The sequence below is a fragment of the Jatropha curcas genome, chromosome 6, assembly GCF_041381405.1.
Source record: "Jatropha curcas cultivar XTBG-Jc1 chromosome 6, XTBG_Jcur_1.0, whole genome shotgun sequence".
NCBI lineage: Eukaryota > Viridiplantae > Streptophyta > Magnoliopsida > Malpighiales > Euphorbiaceae > Jatropha > Jatropha curcas.
Genome location: NC_143156.1, coordinates 827,380 through 845,781, shown reverse-complemented (window position 1 = coordinate 845,781; position 18,402 = coordinate 827,380). Strand labels below are relative to the sequence as shown.

Here is an 18,402-nt window from a genome sequence, read left to right as displayed (position 1 = left end):
CATTATCAAGTGCTTTTATTGTCTATATTCGTATGCATTTTTGGGTTATTTATGTGCTTAATTCACTTTGTTAGACAATTTTTACCAATTAGACATTATTTTAGTTGCATTTGGAGTAATATGATTAAATTGGTAAAATTCCAGTATTTTTTTATCTTAACCCTTGTTCGGTTTTTCAGGGATATCTGGAGTTGTAGACCTTCAAATTGGATTCCATTTGATGCGCTGGAAAGATGAAATAAAGTTCTACAATTGTCAAAGAGGAATCAGAAGCTAATTCAGTCTCAATATTGATCAAATTCAGCTCTGAATTTTGAAGCTATGTGCTGTATAACTGAGCACAACCTGTTCTGTTGTGGACTTCATATCTGGAGTTCCAAGTGTCCAAACTAACTCAGCCCAGGCCCATTGAATTCTTAGAAGACAGCCCTACAGTTGCTGTGAAGACAATTAAATGAAATGAAGTCAGTTTTGGTCTTCAAAAACGTCATAGAAGATTAACGTTTTGAGCAGAATTTCTGCGTCAATCTGATTTCGTTTTTTAGGTCATATTCTTGTTGTAGATGTCCGTTTTGGGCGACCCTTAGCTCGTTAGAAAGCAGAGAGAGAGATTTTCAAATTCATTGAAGAGTCAGAGCCAGATTTGGAACAGAAGATGCTGAAAAACAGGGGAGAAATCAGAACAGCAAATATTTTCTGTTTACTGCTTTTGAATTTCCCAATTGATTAGGGATTCTTTTTCCTTTTGGAGGTGTTATATAAGGAGTGATTCTACAGCAGCTATGAGGCATGTTTTTCTTCTCTTAGTTCATCTATTAATCTAGGTTTTTGTTCTTTATTCTTTGTTTTGGTGGTTGGAAGCCATGATTATGAGTGGCTAATTTCTTTACACCAATTCAAGGGATTTATCATCCTTGCACTTTTGTGAGACTCGGGTTTTAAATGAGTAGTTTCTTCTTGAATATCTGTTGTTTCTTATTCTTATTGAGTTGATTCTATTGAATTCTTTGCTAAAAAGGCCTATTAGTGAATTGTTTGGTAGGATTAAGTGCTATTTCAGATTTCATAATCCGTAATTGTTATGAAAGTTTGAATGTTAGTAGCAATTAGGTATTACTGATTATATTTTAGGTTTTCAGTAATAATCTATAGAGACAATAGGGTTGAATTAAATGGTTTATGCTTTATAAATTGTTGTTCAAGTTTAACTACTTCGTGATTCTTAATGCTTTTATTAAATTGAAAGGGATTGCTTAATACCCGATCATTTAATAATTAGAGTTAATGAAGGTGCTGGGCTCAAGTTAACGAAATAGGGGAGTTTTGGGAATTTATCATGCTTTTTGATAAATTTCAGTTAAGTATTCAAAGAGTAATTAAATCATAAGTTGTCTGTGATCAATTGTGCATTGGATTAGAAATCACCTTGAATTGGTTTTTCATCAATTTGCATTACTACTTTAGTTTAATTAATTAATTTTCTTTTTGAACTGTTAAGTTGAATTTTTCACAAACAAACCCCCTATTCTTTTTAACACAAAAATTAAGATTTCAGTCTCTAAGGTTCGACCTGAATTCACCACTTCTACAGTTAAATTCAGTAATTTAAATTTGGTGGAACCGACAAACATCAAATTTTTGGCGCCGTTGCCGGGGACTGAAAGATTATTATATTTTGTGTTTTTATTTTGTTAAAATAGTTTTCTTACCTTTGTGTAGTGTTGTGGTTTCAGGTTTGTGGTAAAATTTGTAGAATTGAAGGAGAATTGAAGTCATTTGGTTTATGACAAGAAGTTCTCAATCTGGTGAAATTATTTTTGATCTTGAAGTAGAAAAAACAGCTAAATGTTTGAGAAAATTAGCTAAAAAAGCTAAACAAGCTACTTTGAGTCAAGCCTCATCTGAACGGACGATTAATGATAGTTCAAACAATTCTCCGAGGGAATCAATTTCAGATTCAGAATCTGAAATTGATACTATGGCTGCCAGAACCTTGAAAGAATTGGCTACACCTGACCTAAATCAGCAACATTTGTGCATTCAATTTCCTACTTTAGATGTTGCTTTTGAATTAAAATCTAGTCTAATCCATTTGTTGCCTAAATTTCATGGACTTTCAGGTGAGGATCCGCATAAACATTTGAAGGAATTCAATGTGGTGTGTTCTAGCATGAAGCCTCAAGGAGTTTCAGAAGAGCAAATTAAGCTTCGAGCTTTCCCTTTCTCATTGGAAGACAAAGCTAAGGACTGGTTGTATTACCTTCCTTCTGGATCAATTAATTCATGGAATGAGATGAAGCGAATATTTTTAGAGAAGTATTTTCCTGCATCTTGGGCTGCCAACATAAGGAAAGACATTTGTGGCATTCGGCAACATAGTGAAGAGAGTTTATATGAGCATTGGGAGCGGTTTAAGAAACTTTGTGCAAGCTGTCCCCATCATCAAATTACTGAGCAGCTGTTGATCCAATATTTTTATGAGGGACTTATGCCGATGGATCGAAATATGATAGATGCTGCTAGTGGAGGTGCTTTAGTTGACAAGACACCAGAAGATGCAAAAAGATTAATTGCTAACATGGCAGCAAATTCCCAGCAGTTTGGAATGAGAATGGATCACACGTCTAAGAAGGTTAATGAGGTAAGTACGTCTAATCTCGAGAAACAAATTTCAGATTTAACTTCTTTGGTTAGACAAATTGCTGTAGGAAATATGCAAGCTGTTAAAACATGTGAAATTTGCATGGTTCCTGGTCATGCTACTGATATGTGTCCTACACTTCAAGAGGATGAACTAGTGCAGCAAGCCAATGCAGTAGGAAATTTTGGGCAGCAACAACGCAGGTATGATCCCTATTCTAATTCTTACAATCCGGGATGGCGAGACCATCCGAATTTGAGTTATGGGAATCAGCCAATGCAAAATCGCTACCAGCAGCAAAGACCACAAGTGAATCAACCATCTTCTTCCTCTCAAAATCAAGGTATGTCACTTGATGATATTGTTAAAGCTTTGGCCACTAATACACAACAGTTTCAGCAGGAAACTAGAACTAGTATTCATAATATAGAGAAGCAGATTGGTCAGTTAGCTTCATCTGTGAGCAAACTTGAAGCTCAAAATTCTGGTAAGCTTCCATCGCAATCTGTGATTAATCCTAAAGAAAATGCTAGTGCTATACTTTTGCGAAGTGGGAGAGAAGTTAATAATCAGGTTGTAAAAGAGTCAACAAAGAAGCACAAGCAAGGTTCAAAGGATTCTGATATTCCTGAAGATGAGGTAAATTCTAAACTTAACGATGCTAATAATTTTGTTGTTCCTCCTCCATTTCCTAGTAGGTTGGCCAAGACAAGGAAGGAAGAACAAGAGAAAGAGATTTTGGAGATGTTCAGGAAGGTAGAGGTTAATATACCGTTACTTAATGCAATCAAGCAAATTCCCAGGTATGCTAAATTCCTTAAGGAATTATGTACTACAAAGCGAAAGTTTAGAAGTAATGAAAAAGTTACCGTTGGGGAAAATGTGTCAGCATTCATTCAAAGAAAATTACCTCCAAAGTGTAAGGATCCAGGTTCGTTTTCTATCCCATGTAGAATAGGTGATTCTAAAATTGAGAAAGCAATGGCAGATTTGGGAGCATCTATTAATGTCATGTCGCATTCTATTTTTCAAACTTTGAATTTAAATGCTTTGAAGGAAACTAGTGTTATTATTCAATTGGTTGATCGTTCTAATGCGTACCCGATGGGTGTAGTTGAGGATGTTTTGGTGCAGGTTAGGCAATTAATTTTTCCAACATATTTTTATATTTTGGATATGGGGGAAAGTGTTTCCACATCAAATTCTGCATTGATTTTATTTGGTAGACCTTTCTTAAAAACTGCCAAGACTAAAATTGATGTGGATGCTGGCACTTTAACCATGGAATTTGATGGGGAAGTAGTTAAATTTAATATTTTTGATGCTATGAAACATCCTGTTGATGAGCATTCTGTGTTTTCTCTTGATGTAATTGATTCTTGTGTGCAGAATGTCGTTGAGTTGAGCAAGGAGGATAAGTTAGAAGTAGTGATTAGTCAAGGAATTTATGAAGAAAGTACAAACCAGCCCCTAAGTGCAGAAATTCAAGATGCAGTAATGGAATTGTAGTCATTACCATTAGTTCCAAAAAGGTACAAGGTTTCTAGGATTGATTTACCTAATCATACAAAATTTTTGCCTTCTATTATAGATGCACCAATTCTTGAACTCAAACCATTACAGGAGCATTTGAAGTATATTTACTTGGGAGATAATGATACACTTCCAGTTATCATTTCAAGTAAGTTAACTAAGATTGAAGAAGAAAGGTTGACAAGAGTTCTAAGAATACATAAGGAAGCAATTGGATGGACATTGGGTGACATCAAAGGTATAAGCCAATCGGTGTGTATGCATAGGATTTTGTTAGAAGATGATGCTAAGCCAAGTAGAGAAGCTCAAAGGAGGCTGAACCCACTGATGATGGAAGTTGTGAAGAAGGAGATTTTGAAGCTATTAGATGCTGGGGTGATTTACCCAATTTCAGACAGTAAATGGTTAAGTCCAGTTCAAGTCTTGCCAAAGAAATCAGGAGTTACGGTTGTAGCAAATCAAGATAATGAGCTGGTTCCAACACGGATTTAGAGTGGATGGCGTATGTGCATAGACTACCACAAGTTAACTTTTCAACTAGAAAGGACCACTTCCCATTGCCATTCATTGATCAAATGCTTGAGCGGTTAGCAGGTAAGTTTTATTTCTGCTTTCTTGATGGTTTTTCGGGGTATAATCGAGTTGTGATAGCACCAGAGGATCAAGAGAAGACTACCTTCACTTGTCCTTTTGGAACTTTTGCATTTAGAAGAATGCCTTTTGGACTTTGTAATGCACCGGCAACATTTCAGAGATGTATGGTCAGCATATTCTCAGATTTTATTGATAATTGCATTGAAGTTTTCATGGATGATTTTACAGTGTATGGTGATTCATTTGATGCATGTTTACATAATTTAAATTCTGTTCTTGAACGATGCATTGAGAAAAATCTGGTTTTGAATTATGAGAAGTGCCACTTTATGGTAGACCAAGGAATTGTTTTAGGGCATGTTGTTTCTAATAGAGGTATTGAGGTAGACAAGTCAAAGGTTGATTTAATTGTGAATTTACCATACCCCATAACTATGAGGGAATTGCGTTCTTTCCTTGGTCGTGCAGGTTTCTATCAAAGGTTTATCAAGAATTTTTCCAAGATAGCAGTACCTTTATCTAGACTATTGCAGCAGGATGTTAAATTTGAGTTTTGTGAAGAATGTATGGAGGCTTTTAACAAGTTAAAGTCAGCACTGACGACAACTCCTATTATTCAAGCTCCTAATTGGTCTGTACCATTTGAAATTATGTGCGATGCAAGTAATTATGCGGTGGGGGCTGTTTTAGGGCAGCGTGAGGAAAAGCTTTTTCATGTGATTTATTATGCATCCAGGACATTGAACTCTGCACAGCGCAATTACTCCACAACTGAAAAAGAGTTCTTAGCTATTGTTTTTACTTTAGATAAATTTCGGTCATACTTGCTTAATTCTAAAGTGATTGTTTTTTCTGATCATGCAGCTTTAAAGTTTCTCTTAGCAAAGAAGGAAGCAAAGCCAAGACTAATTAGATGGATTCTTCTTTTATAAGAATTTGATCTACAAATCAAGGATAAGAAAGGTGCTGAGAATTTGGTAGCTGATCATTTGAGCAGGTTGGTGACACAAGAGGATCCAATTCCTTTACAAGAATTATTTCCTGATGAGCAATTGTTTAAATTACAAGGTATGATCCCTTGGTATGCTGATTTGGTGAATTATTTGGTTACTAAGACTATGCCTTCTGATTTAAGTAGAGCTAAAAAAGAAAAATTGAAGAGTGAATCTAAGTATTATGTATGGGATGAACCATATTTGTGGAAATTTTGTTCTGATCAAATTATTAGGAGATGTATCCCTGATAATGAGATTGAATCAATTCTTGTTTTTTTTTCATTCATTTGCATGTGGTGGTCATTTTGGACCTAAGAGAACAGGTAGAAAGATAGTGGATTGTGGTTTTTATTGGCCTACCATTTTTCGTGATGCATATATTTTCTGTAAAAATTGTGAACAGTGTCAAAGAACAGGAAGTATATCTCGAAGGAATAAGATGAGTCAGACCCCAATACTTGTATGTAAAATTTTTGATGTGTGGGGAATCGATTTTATGGGTCCATTTCCTTCTTCTTTTGGTTTTACTTATATATTACTTGTTGTTGATTATGTTTCCAAATGGGTGGAAGCTAAAGCCACCAGAACTGATGATTCTAAAGTTGTTGTAGATTTTGTCAAGTCATATATTTTCAGCAGGTTTGGAATTCCTAGAGCTTTGATCAGTGACAGAGGCACTCATTTTTGCAATAGAGCTGTGGAGGCATTATTAAAGAAATATGGTGTTTTTCATAGAGTTTCTACAGCCTATCATCCTCAAACAAGTGGGCAAGCTGAGGTATCAAATAGAGAGGTGAAGTCTATCCTAGAGAAGATGGTGAAGCCAAATAGAAGGGATTGGAGCCTTAGACTTGATGATGCTTTGTGGGCTTACAGGACAGCCTATAAGACACCCATAGGTATGTCCCCTTACAAGTTGGTTTTTGGTAAGATGTGTCACCTTCCTGTTGAGATAGAACATAAGGCTTTTTGGGCTGTTAGAAATTGTAATTTTGAGTTAGATGCTGCTGGTGTGGAAAGAAAGTTACAATTGCAGGAGTTAGAGGAGATTCGTCTTGATGCTTATGAAAATTCTAAGATTTATAAGGAAAAGACAAAAGCATTTCATGATAAACTAATTTTAAAAAAGGAGTTTGTGGTTGGACAAAAAGTTTTATTGTATAATTCTAGATTAAAGTTAATGCCCGGCAAGTTGCGTTCTCGTTGGATTGGTCCGTTTATTGTTACTAATATGTTTTCTTATGGTGCTGTTGAGATTCAAAGTTTAGGAACTAAGAAGGTGTTCAAAGTCAATGGCCATAGACTCAAGCCATTTTATGAAGGCTTCCAAGAGCATTCACTAGAAGAAATCAAATTGAGTGATCCAATTTATTTAGATTGAAGAAGATGTTGTGACCATGTCGAGCTAACGACGATAAAAAAAGGCGCTTTTTGGGAGGCAACCCAGATTTTTGCTTTATTTTATTTATTTATTTATTTGCAAATAAATAATGTCATCCTCCTCATTTTGCTATATATTTATTATCTGGATTCTTTTAGTTACTCTACCCAGGTATGTTTTCTGATATTCATTTCGGATTGTTTTGGTTCTGTTGCAAATTATACAGGTTTAAGGAAATTCTGAATTTGGGATAAATGTTTTGTGAATGATTAAATGGTTTATTTGTGATCAAGTTTTTGTTGAGTTAGTAGATTCAGTCTTATAGGTTTGTGCAGATTCCTCAGAATTTAAAGTTCCTAAGAGATTAGTTGATTTGTTAGTTCTCTGCTATTTCCTTGAGTTAATTATTGACTCGGAAACGGTTAAGCTTGTGTTGATAATTTGTGCCTAAATTTTGAATGATGTTAGTATTTGAACATTGTAAATGAACTGATTTTCAGGTGCAGGGCTGGACAGGTAACAAGTGTTGCATATGGTTGATATTGTTAATAATTTTGGTCAAAAAAGTGACCAGCCATTCACTTGTTTGCTTGTTTGTCTAGCTTGTGTTTTGCATTTTATTCTGTAGCAGGTACCCTTTACCGGACAACAGCTTGGCTTTTGGTTGCAATTTATTTGATGAGTAAATTTCAGCGAAACAGGGCAGTTTTCTATTACTCTTGAGACCTTCCTCTTGTGATTTAATTGTGATTTGTCCACATTGAGGACAATGTGTAAAGTAAGTGTGGGGAAGGGTTTTATTATTAGGGGTGTTTTTTTTCTTTTCTTTTTTTTTTTTTTTTGATGATTTTTATGCTTCATGGTATAATAATGCTGCTGAATTTATGATGGCATATTGCTGAAATTTTGAGCTTTCTTTTGTTAAATAGCTATTGCCATACAACTTATTTTGCTCATTTGTTTCTGCTGCCATTTGATTATGATTGGTTGAGTTAGATGTCAGGCACTTATCCCATGAATTTTGAGTAAAATTTTTGTTTGATTAATGATTTGAGCTGATTTTTGGGATTACTCCAAGGGTTTATTGTGTCCTTTAAGTAAGACTTGAAACTCTAAATTTTTACGAAAAACTAAAGTTGCAAAGAATTTTATTCTTGGGTTTGAATAGTCCTTTGAACTAGGTTGAAAAAGCAATTTCAATTAGTCTAACTAAGTCACTTTGACTGTTTTTGACTCTTGTGCATTTTTGAATAATTTGTTAAATTTGTGACTCTTTTAGACCTAGAATTTGAGGCTTGAGTTTAATTTTTATTGTATGAGCTAAATTTTGACCGTTACTTCTAGAATTCTTGGTAGGATACCTAGGTGCAAAGATGAGCCTTTTATGTGTATGTGTTTTTGAGTCAAGAGAAAAGTCAAAATGAGTCAACAAGTGTAAGACTTGTAGCAGTCGGATCGCTTCGCTGCCCAATAATGGGTAAAGAGCAGTGCTAGTAGCCACTTGAGCTCGTGACTTCATATACCCGTAAGCGGGTACCATTGATGACAACTCAAGCACACGATAAATGCTCAAGATTCTTTAATTAAAAAAAAAAACAAAAAAAACAAAAAAAAAGAAAGAATAAAGAGTTTTCTTTTGTTTTTATTTAGTCTTTGCATGTATGGTCGCGATGAATTTTTGTACCTTGGTGAGTTACCAAGTAATTCTTTGAGGAACGGTTATCAACTTTTTGTTGCATGTGCTTAATTTTATATATTCAAGCCTTGGATTTTATGTTTAGGAGAGTCTAAATTCAACTTATTAGTCTTGCTTGCACTTCATTCAAACTTAGTCAATTTAACTTTGCTTAGTAATTGACTTTATTTTTCCGATTGTTCTCATAAGGATTGTTTAGGGTCGAGAAGAGTTCTTCCCTTTATGTTTGAGCTATGTTTTGTTGAGTTTTAAGTCATGCTTGAGGACAAGCATGGATTAAGTGTGGGGAAGTTTGATAAGTGCATTATCAAGTGCTTTTATTGTCTATATTCGTATGCATTTTTGGGTTATTTATGTGCTTAATTCACTTTGTTAGACAATTTTTACCAATTAGACATTATTTTAGTCGCATTTGGAGTAATATGATTAAATTGGTAAAATTCCAGCATTTTTTTATCTTAACCCTTGTTCGGTTTTTCAGGGATATCTGGAGTTGTAGACCTTCAAATTGGATTCCATTTGATGCGCTGGAAAGATGAAATAAAGTTCTACAATTGTCAAAGAGGAATCAGAAGCTAATTCAGTCTCAACATTGATCAAATTCAGCTCTGAATTTTGAAGCTATGTGCTGTATAACTGAGCACAACCTGTTCTGTTGTGGACTTCATATCTGGAGTTCCAAGTGTCCAAACTAACTCAGCCCAGGCCCATTGAATTCTTAGAAGACAGCCCTACAGTTGTTGTGAAGACAATTAAATGAAATGAAGTCAGTTTTGGTCTTCAAAAACGTCATAGAAGATTAACGTTTTGAGCAGAATTTCTGCGTCAATCTGATTTCGTTTTTTAGGTCATATTCTTGTTGTAGATGTCCGTTTTGGGCGAGCCTTAGCTCGTTAGAAAGCAGAGAGAGAGATTTTCAAATTCATTGAAAGAGTCAGAGCCAGATTTAGAACAGAAGATGCTGAAAAACAGGGGAGAAATCAGAACAGCAAATATTTTCTGTTTACTACTTTTGAATTTCCCAATTGATTAGGGATTCTTTTTCCTTTTGGAGGTGTTATATAAGGAGTGATTCTCCAGCAGCTATGAGGCATGTTTTTCTTCTCTTAGTTCATCTATTAATCTAGGTTTTTGTTCTTTATTCTTTGTTTTGGTGGTTGGAAGCCATGATTATGAGTGGCTAATTTCTTTACACCAATTCAAGGGATTTATCATCCTTGCACTTTTGTGAGACTCGAGTTTTAAATGAGTAGTTTCTTCTTGAATATCTGTTGTTTCTTATTCTTATTGAGTTGATTCTATTGAATTCTTTGCTAAAAAGGCCTATTAGTGAATTGTTTGGTAGGATTAAGTGCTATTTCAGATTTCATAATCCGTAATTGTTATGAAAGTTTGAATGTTAGTAGCAATTAGGTATTACTGATTATATTTCAGGTTTTCAGTAATAATCTATAGAGACAATAGGGTTGAATTAAATGGTTTATGCTTTATAAATTGTTGTTTAAGTTTAACTACTTCCTGATTCTTAATGCTTTTATTGAATTGAAAGGGATTGCTTAATACCCGATCGTTTAATAATTAGACTTAATGAGGGTGCTGGGCTCAAGTTAATGAAATAGGGGAGTTTTGGGAATTTGTCATGCTTTTTGATAAATTTCAGTTAAGTATTCAAAGAGTAATTAAATCATAAGTTGTCTGTGATCAATTGTGCATTGGATTAGAAATCACCTTGAATTGGTTTTTCATCAATTTGCATTACTACTTTAGTTTAATTAATTAATTTTCTTTTTGAACTGTTAAGTTGAATTTTTCACAAACAAACCCCCCATTCTTTTTAACACAAAAATTAAGATTTCAGTCTCTATGGTTCGACCTGAATTCACCACTTCTACAGTTAAATTCAGTAATTTAAATTTGGTGGAACCGACAAACATCACATAGCCAAATATCTAAATCTGGCATCAGACCTTCCCAATACATCACTCCTAGCTTCGAAATATTAAGTGAAAGAAACTTGATAATTTCCCTTGAATTAATGCTTACTCGATTTTCTTTCATAGCAAAGTTATATAAACATACATTCAAGATAAAAGCATTGTAAATAAGCCAAACAAACTGTGAATTGCTCGTAATTCAACTCAAGAAAAATCAATTTGAACTCATTTGATAATTAACAAGTTAAATTCAAATTTTTTAGTGAGTACACTTAATGAGCTTAAACTTTAAAATGAGATCGCAAACTAATTCATCGACAAGTTCGATATGGTAAATGACCTTATAAAAAAAACTTATAAATGAGCTCCAGCTCGATTTTGAGCTTGTAAATGAAATACAAAATTTTTTAAAAGTTTTGTTGCAAATTGAATATAAGCAAAGCTCAAACTAGTGCTTGAGTTTTGAAATTTGAATCAAACTCAAGCTAAGCTTATTTACTCTCCTATTTATCCAATTACCATCCTTTTTACAATTTCAACAAGGTAATATCATAAACAAAAAAATATGTTAAAAAAAATATTTGATAAAGAAATGTCATAGGTAATGTTCAAAAACTAGCAACAGTAAAATAATAATAAATGGCAGAATACATAAATTCACCCTTGAAACTTTCTCAGTTTAATCTTGTGGTACACTCAACTTTTATTTTGACCCATTAAACACTTAATTTATAAAACTACATTTATTAAACACTTTAATTTTTACAATTATTTTATTAAACACTTTAACTTGCAAAATTAGATCAATTAAGTACTCATTAAAAAGTTGAAATTTATGAAAATTATTGTTCCAAAAGTCATACTAACTTCATACTAAGTCGATATTTTACATATAAAAGCCAAAAAACCTAAAAAATATTTATATTAGTGTCGAAAGGTATATAATATTATCAAAATTTACAAATTCAGATGCATAATAGGACATCCGCAAAGTTTAGGGTGCCACAAGATTAGAGTTGAAAAGTTTAGGATTGAATTTATGTATTTAGCCAATAATAAATATCACATTGGTTATATACACTTGATGAGTGCTAAAAACATAAACTTTTTTCACTAGAAATGACATCGCAATTGAAGATCACTTTTGCAAAGTATACAAAGAACATCACAAATCATATTATTTTGCGACTCGCACATTAGGAGTCCTACATTAGGAGCAATAGCGCTCATAATTACACTCACCGTTAATACAAAAGTTACACCACCATTTATTCCATCCAATTGAATTAACTAAAATATAAAAAACTTTCATGCAACTACCTTGAGTGTTTCTTACCTCTCAACCTTAAGTATTTCCACCCTGAGTATTACCACTACCACCACCTTGAGTGTTTTCTCTTTGGGTATTTCTAAATCTGCCGCCTTGAGTGTTTCCTCCCTGGGTATTACCAAATCCGCCGCCTTGAGTGTTTCCACCCTGGGGGGTATTACCAAATCCACCTTCTTGAGTGTTTCCACCCTGGATATTACCAAATCCACCGCCTTGATTATTTCCACTTTGGGTATTACCAAATCTGCGACCTTGATTTGCTTCCTCCCTCGGTACTTCCAAATCCGCTGCCTTGAGTGTTTCCACCCAGGGTATTACTAAATCCTCCACCTTGGGCATTTCCACCTTGTGTATTGCCCTATCCTCCACCTTATGTGTTTCCATCCTGGGTATTTTCCAATCCTCCACCCTGAGTGTTTCCACCTTGGGTATTGCTCCATCCTCCACTTTGAGTGTTTCCACCCTAAGTATTACCAAATCCACCACCTTAAGTGTTTCCTCTCTGAGTATTACCAAATCCACCACCTTGAGTGTTTTCACCCTGGGTATTTCCCCATCCTCTACCTTGGGTGTTTTCACCTTGAATATTTCCCCATCCACCACCTTGGGTGTTTCCTCCCTGGGCATTTCCCCATCCACCAATTTGCATATTTCCACCCTGGGTATTGCCCCATCCACCACCTTGGGTGTTTCCTCCCTGGGCATTTCTCCATCCACCGCCTTGCATATTTCCACCCTGGGTATTGCCCCATCCACCACTTAAGTCGTAACATCCCTGGGGACCCGGGCCATAACGTCCTTGGGGACCCCATCCGCCACCTTGAGTGTTTCCTCCCTAGGTATTACCCCATCCACCACCTTGAGTGTTTCCACCTTGAGTATTTCCCCATCCACCATGAGTATTTCCCCATCCACCACTTGGGCCGTAACATTCATGGGGACCCCATCCACCACCTTGCGTGTTTCCTCCTTGAGTAGTACCCCATCCACCACCTTGGGTGTTTCCACCCTTGTTATTACCCCATCCACCGCCTTGGGTGTTTCCACCCTGGGTGTTTCCCCATCCTCCACCTTGAGTATTGCCCCATCCACCACCCTGGGTATTTCTTGATCCACCACCCTGGGTATTTCTTGATCCTCCACCCTGAGTGTTTCCATCCTGGGTATTGCCCCATCCACCACCCTAAGTGTTTCCACCCTGGGTATTTCCCCATCCTCCTCCTCCACCTTGAGTGTTTCCTCCTTGGATATTTCCCCATTCACCACCTTGAGTGTTACCACCCTAGATATTACCCCATCCTCCACCTAGGTATGGCTACCTGTTCGGTTTGAACCGAAACTGAATCAAAATCGAACCGTACTGTAGACGAACTGGAATCAGATCGAAACCGGCGGTCCAAAATTTTAGACCGGAACCGGCCAGTCAAGGGCCGGTTAAGGTTCATGTGAATGTTAAAATATGAACCGAAACCGATCCCGAACCTGCGGGTCCAGTCCGATTTGAACTTGAAATTTTTTTTTTTAATTTTCAAAATGATAATCACTTAGCCTATTTTATACATCTCTAAAAGTCTCAATAATATTATACTACATGATATACTTTACTTAAGAATTTTTTTTTTTTTAAATACACTTTACTTTAAAAGTTAAAAATCTAAGAAAAGAGAGAAATATTTAATCTAAATTTATATTATTTTTAACTTTTTTTTTACCCTTTTAAATTGTTTGCTAAGTTTAAAATTACATTCTTTTTAAGAATTTTTCAAAATTTTCTTATAATTTATTTAATTAATAACATTTAAACAAAATAAAGTGATAATTTATTTGATTATTTTATAAAATTATATAATTTTATTCCTATATGAGTGTAAGCATTCTAAAATTTATTTAAAATAAAATTTACCAATATTTTTTAAACTCATATTAATATGTACTAAAGAAAAATATAACATTAAAACCGATTTTTTTAAAAAATATATATCACCGGAAACTGTGAACGAAATCGTCGGTTCATCGGAACCGCGTTGGAGCCGGACAAAATCGGAACCGGCGGTTTAAGGGCCGGTTGAGGTTCAACATTTTAAAAAATTTAAACCGTGGTTCAGTGAACCAGAATCGGCCATGCCTACCTCCACCCTGAGAATTTCCTCCTTGGGTGTTCATTGTTTCACTCAGAGAAACTTTAGAAGGTTTCTTGTTAACTATTTTGGCGTCTCTCACTTGATGTGCTAATCAAAGAAGTTTCCCTCCTTTTATAGGCATCTAGGAATGAAATGTGACGTTGGAAATTGTTAGCATATGTGACTAAGTGACCGGTATGGAGGTATTATTTAATTATTTCAGGCAGACCATCACATTAGTTAGCAATGTGAACAATAAAATATAATGAAACATAGTACAACAAGGTTTTGAAATTAGTTCTGAAAATATATTGATGATATCTAAATTAATAATAATGCTTTCTTGAACTGATTTAATCGTAATTTTTATACTTAATTGGTAAATTATTATTATTATTATTATTATTATTATTATTATCCTATTCATTTCACATGTTTGATATTAATGGAGATATAGTTAATTATTATAGTTTAGACAAAAACATTGATCACAAATGTGAACGTTAAAAATCTGTTAGTATTATATTAAGATTGGATCAGTAATATGTTGACCATTAATTTTCCATGTTGACTAATTATAATTGTGATAAGATAAAAGGCAATTAATGCTTTCATGTGGCACTTGACATATTTCTCTAACAGCACAAACCTATGATTATTTTATGGGAAATTTTCATTTTATATACATAACAGATGAGGGAATGGTCATTGATGATGCACAAGCACATCATACCTGAGCCATCTGATAGCAATTACCGAAGAATAGATAACATAATATAATAATAAATATAACATTCCAGGTCCTCTTTCTTCGAATGATTTTAGACTATTAGTTAATATAATGTTTAATTAGTTAATCTAATAATAATATTATTTTGAATATATTGGATAATGCTAATTAAGTGCAAAGAAGACCACTAATCTTGGCCTTCTTGATCACCCATCTATTGCGACGATGTAGGTACATATCCTTCAGTTCCTTTATGCGTGCTATTTATATTGTTTTTCTTCCTCTGTATATATTTATTTATAGAAATTTCTCATTAATATATTTAAAAGAAGACAAAGAAATATTATATTTCACACTATTAGATCAATTACATATTTATCATTTTTATTATTTTATAATTTTTTTTTCACCTTTATTGCCATCATCCAATTATGTCCAAGGGTATAGAAAAGAAACAAATATCACATATTCTTTATCTATAATGATAAAGTTGAAAAAAGAAAAATATTAGGTAACTAATTTTTTTTGGACCCTATAAGAAAAAAATAATTAAATATTTTCATAGACACCACTTTATCATGAAATTAGATTATTTTCTTTCATAAAAAGAACTGAAAGAAATTAAATATAAGAATATTTATAAATAATATATTTTCAAATTTATATTGTTTGTGGGTTTTAAATAAGAATTTTTTTTTTTAAATGTAGTTTTATTTAGGGTTTTAAAAGTTTAATTATCTTTGGATATGCCCATTAGATAAGCGCTAATTATTTTGATAATAAATAAAAGTTTTTTTTAGCCAATTATATTTTTTTTAAAATATAGAATTGACGTTAATTAACCATTTCCTTAATATTTTTGCTCTAGGTTTAGTTATCAACTGTACATATAACAAAATTGCGTTTTAGGAATTGATCCATTTCTAATTAACAACAGGTTAGAAATGGAACTGATCAAAAAATATTCTATTGAAGTTACAAACGAATTAGGAACAGATCAGAAACTAATTAGAAACGGAAATTAGAATGAAAATTTCGTTGCTACATTTACGGGAATGGAATGTTCTTTGGAGACAGATTTAGGAATGCACTAGCAACATAATTTAGAATCGAGATATAGTCGAGATATAGTCGTTTCTAAAATTCTCAAGCTTCTTTATGGACTTCCATGCAGTGAAGCTAACTGACATTATTTATTGCTATGCAGTTCCAGTAATATAAACATAACTGACATCTACTTGTTTGTATTATAAAATAAAAATTCATTAATTGCCAAATAAACATTTAATTTCTGCTTTGGATCGCCGTTGAGTTGTGCTTCCTTAAATTCCGATATCTTCATTAATTAATTTCCCTTGAATTTTTTTTATCAGCAAAAAATTTCTTTTTTATCAGCAAAAAATTTCTTTTATTATTAAAATTTGAAAAAAAAACTCAACAGAGCAAAATATCTAAACTCGGGCCATCAGGCCTTCTCAACACACCATTCAAGATAAAAGCATAGTTATATAAATATAGCATTCAAGATAAAAGCATTGTAAATAACCCAAACTAACTGTGAATTGCTCGTAATTCAACTCAAGAAAAATCTATTTGAACTCATTTGATAATTTAACAAGTTAAATTATCAAATTTTTTTTTACTGAGTACATTTAATGAGCTTAAACTTTGGAATGAGACTCCCGAACTGATTCATCAACATGTTTGATATAGTAAATGACCTTATAAAATAAACTTATAAATGAGGTCCAGCTCGAGTTTGAGCTTGTAAATGAACTACAAATTTTTTTAGAAGCTTTGTTGCAAATTGAATCTAAGCAAAACTCAAACTAGTGCTTGAGTTTTTGAAATTTTTGCATCAAACTCGAGCTAAGCTTATTTACTCTTCTATTTATCTAAGTACCATCCTTTTTACAATTTCAACAAGGTAATATCATAAACGAAAAAATATGTTAAAAAAATATTTGATAAACAAATGTCATAGGTAATGTTCAAAAACTAGCAACAGTAAAATAATAATAAATGGCAGAAAACATAAATTCACCCTTGAAACTTTCTCAATTTAACCTTGTAGTACGCTTAACTTTTATTTTAACCCATTAAATACTTAACTTATAAAACTACATTTATTAAACACTTTAATTTTTAAAATTATTTTATTAAACACTTTAACTTGCAAAATTAGATCAATTGAGTACTTATTAAAAAGTTAAAATTTATGAAAATTATTGTTTCATGCTAACTACATACTAAGTCAATATTTTACATATAAAAGCCAAAAAAACCTAAAAATTATTTATATTAGTGTCGAAAGGTATATAATATTATCAAAATTTACAAATTCAGATGCATAATAGGACATCTGCAAGGTTTAGGGTGCCACAAGATTAAAGTTGAAAGGTTTAGGATTGAATTTATGTATTCAGCCCATAATAAATATCACACTGATTATATAAACTCGATGAGTGCTAAAAACATAAACTTTGTTTCATTGGAAATAACATCGCAATTGAAGATCACTTTTGCAAAGTATACAAAGAACATTACAAATCATATTATTTTGCGACTCGCACATTAGGAGTCCTACATTAGGAGCAATAGTGCTCATAATTATACTCACATTTAATACAAAAATTACACTACCATTTATTCCATCCAATCGAATTAACTAAAATATAAAAAACTTTCATGCAACTACCTTGAGTGTTTCTTACCTCTCAACCTTGAGTATTTCCCCCTTGAGTATTACCACTACCACCACCTTGAGTATTTCCACCCTGAGTATTGCCACTGCCACCACCTTGAGTGTTTCCTCCCTGAGTATTACCAAATCCGCCGCCTTGAGTGTTTCCACCCTGGGTATTACCAAACCCGCCGCCTTGAGTGTTTCCTCCTTGGGTATTACCAAATCCGCCGCCTTGAGTGTTTCCACCCTGTGTATTACCAAATCCACCACCTTGAGTGTTTCCACCCTGGGTATTTCCAAATCCTCCACCTTGAGTGTTTCCACCCTGGGTATTACCAACTCCTCCACCTTGAGTATTTCCACCTTGTGTATTACCAACTCCTCCACCTTGAGTGTTTCCACCTTGTGTATTACCCCATCCTCCACCTTGTGTGTTTCCACCCTGGGTATTTCCCCATCCTCCACCCTGAGTGTTTCCACCTTGGGTATTGCCCCATCCTCCACCTTGAGTGTTTCCACCCTGAGTATTACCAAATCCACCACCTTGAGTGTTGCCTCCCTGGGTATTACCAAATCCACCACCTTGGGTGTTTCCACCTTGGGTATTTCCCCATCCTCCACCTTGGGTGTTTCCACCCTGGGAATTACCCCATCCACCACCTTGGGTGTTTCCACCTTGGGTATTGCCCCATCCACCACTTGGGCCGTAACATCCTTGGGGACCTGGGCCGTAACACCCTTGGGGACCTGGGCCATAACATC

General features: G+C 34.0%; 1 non-coding gene across 1 annotated transcript; it reads right to left on the bottom strand.

The window, feature by feature from the left end:
- Positions 1-2,341: 2,341 nt before the first annotated feature.
- Positions 2,342-2,448, bottom strand: LOC119370427 (small nucleolar RNA R71). Its single transcript, XR_005177956.2, has one exon. It is a non-coding gene; the product is annotated as a small nucleolar RNA R71 (small nucleolar RNA).
- Positions 2,449-18,402: the final 15,954 nt, after the last annotated feature.